Raw genomic sequence first — 3,095 nt, 5'->3', positions numbered from 1 at the left:
GAACGAACGGCACGCCTCAGGCTGTTGCAAGGTCATGCTGGCCTTTGCCGCCACAGGCTTGCCCCGCCTCCGTGCCCCTCCCTCCGCCCGGCCTGAGTGAGCCAGAGCCCCCAAATCAGCTGCTCCTTTAACCCTGTCCTGTCTGAGAGAAGAACAGATGCCCTCAGGCCATCTACACACAGAGGCGGGTCCAAATCCAAAGCTGGACCCCGGGAGCTGTGCGAAAAAGAAGAGAAAGGGAAATTTCTCCCAGCAGCCTCAGGAGCAGTGGATTAAGTATCCACAATCAACTTGATGTACCCTGCATCTGTGGAATACCTGAATAGACAACAAATCATCCCAAACTGAGGAGGTGGACTTTGAGAGCAACGATGTATATATATTTATCCCTTTTTCTCTTTTTGTGAGTGTGTATGTGTATACTTCTGTGTGTGATTTTGTCGTATATCTTTGCTTTTACCATTTGTCCTAGGGTTCTGTCTGTCCTTTTTTTAAAAAAATTACTTAAAGAATTATTTTTCTCAGTAATTATTTTTTATTTTAATAACTTTATTTTATTTAATCTTCTTTCTTTCTTTCTTTCTTTCTTTCTTTCTTTCTTTTATTTCTCCCTTTTATTCTGAGCCATGGGGAGGACAGGCTCTTCGTGCTCCAGCCAGGCATCAGGGCTGTGACACTGAGGTGGGAGAGCCAAGTTCAGGACACTGGTCCACAAGAGACCTTCCAGCTCCATGTAATATCAAACGGTGAAAACCTCCCAGAGATCTCCATCTCAATGCCAAGACCCAGCTCCACTTAACGACCAGCAAGCAGCACTGCAGGACACCCTATGCCAAATAACTAGCAAGACAGGAACACAACCCCATCCATTAGCACAGAGGCTGCCTAAAATCATAATAAGGCCACAGACACCCCAAAACACACCACCGGACGTGGACCTGACCACCAGAAAGACAAGATGCAGCCTCATCCACCAGAACACCGGTACTAGTCACCTCCACCAGGAAGCCTATACAACCCACTGAGCCAACCTTAGCCACTGGGGACAGACACCAAAACCAAAGGAAACTACAAACCTGCAGCCTGCAAAAAGGAGACCCCAAACACAGTAAGTTAAGCAAAATGAGAAGACAAGAAATACACAGCAGATGAAGGAGCAAAGCAAAAACTCCCCAGACCTAACAAATGAAGAGGAAATAGGCAGTCTACCTGAAAAAGAATTCAGAATAATGATAGTAAAGATGATTCAAACTCTTCAAAATAGAATGGAGAAAATACAAGAAAGATTTAACAAGGACCTAGAAGACTTAAAAAGAGCAAACAAACAGTGATGAACAACACAATAAATGAAATTTAAAATCCTCTAGAAGGGATCAATGGCAGAATAACTGAGGCAGAAGAACGGATAAGTGACCTGAAAGATAAAATAGTGGAAATAACTACTGCAGAGCAGAATAAAGGAAAAAGAATGAAAAGAATTGAGGACAGTCTCAGAGAGCTCTGGGACAACATTAAATGCACCAACATTCGAATTATAGGAGTCCCAGAAGAAGAAGAGGAAAAGAAAGGGAGTGAGAAAATATTTGAAGAGATTATAGTTGAAAACTCCCCTAATATGGGAAAGGAAATAGTTAATCAAGTCCAGGAAACACAGAGAGTCCCACATAAGATAAATCCAAGGAGAAACATTCCAAGAAACATATTAAACAAACTATCAAATATTAAACACAAAGAACAAATATTAAAAGCAGTAAGGGAAAAACAACAAATAACACATAAGGGAATCCCCATAAGGTTAACAGCTGATCTTTCAGCAGAAACTTTGCAAGCCAGAAGGGAGTGGCAGGATATACTTAAAGTGATGAAGAAGAAAAACCTACAACCAAGATTACTCTATCCAGCAAGGATCTCATTCAGATTTTACAGAGAATTTAAAAGCTTTACAGACAAGTAAAAGCTAAGAGACTTCAACACCACCAAACCAGCTTTACAACAAATGCTAAAGGAACCTCTCTAGGCAGGAAACACAAGAGAAGGAAAAGACCTACAATAATAAACCCAAAACAATTAAGAAAATGGTAATAGGAACATACATATCAATAATTACCTTAAATGTAAATGAATTAAATGCTCCAACCAAAAGACAGACTGGATGAATGGATACAAAAGCAAGATCCATATATATGCTCTCTACAAGAGAACCACTTCATACCTAGGGACACATACAGACTGAAAGTGAGGGTATGGAAAAAGATATTCCATGCAAATGAAAATCAAAAGAAAGCTGGAGTAGCAATTTTCATATCAGAGAAAATAGACTTTAAAACAAAGACTATTACAAGAGACAAAGAAGGACACTACATTATGATCAAGGGATCAATCCAAGAAGAAGATATAACAATTGTAAATATTTATGCACCCAACATAGGAGCACCTCAATACATAAGGCAAATACTAACAACCATAAAAGGGGAAATCGAAAGTAACACAATCATAGTAGGGGACTTTTAACACCCCACTTTCACCAATAGACAGATCATCCAAAGTGAAAATAAATAAGGAAACACAAGCTTTAAGTGATACATTAAACAAGATGGACTTAATTGATATTTATAGGACATTCCATCCAAAAACAACAGAATACACATTCTTCTCAAGTGCTCACGGAACATTCTCCAGGATAGATCATATCTTGGGTCACAAATCAAGCCTTGCTAAATTTAAGAAAATTGAAATCATATCAAGTATCTTTTCTGACCACAACACTATGAGACTAGATATCAATTACAGGAAAAAATCTGTAAGAAATAAAAACACATGGAGGCTAAACAACACACTACTTAATAACCAAGAGATCACTGAAGAAATCAAAGAGGAAACCAAAAAATACCTAGAAACAAATGACAATGAAAACACAACGACCCAAAACCTATGCGATGCAGCAAAGCAGTTCTAAGAGGGAAGTTTATAGCAATACAATCCTAGCTTAAGAAACAAGCAACATCTCAACTAAACAACCTAACCTTACACCTAAAGCAATTAGAGAAAGAAGAACAAATAAACCCTCAAAGTTAGCAGAAGAAAGAAATCATAAA

This window comes from Balaenoptera ricei, chromosome 9 (assembly GCF_028023285.1).
Source record: "Balaenoptera ricei isolate mBalRic1 chromosome 9, mBalRic1.hap2, whole genome shotgun sequence".
Classification (NCBI taxonomy): Eukaryota; Metazoa; Chordata; class Mammalia; order Artiodactyla; family Balaenopteridae; genus Balaenoptera; species Balaenoptera ricei.
The sequence above is the reverse complement of the archived record's forward strand: the minus strand, read 5'-3'. Positions refer to the sequence as shown.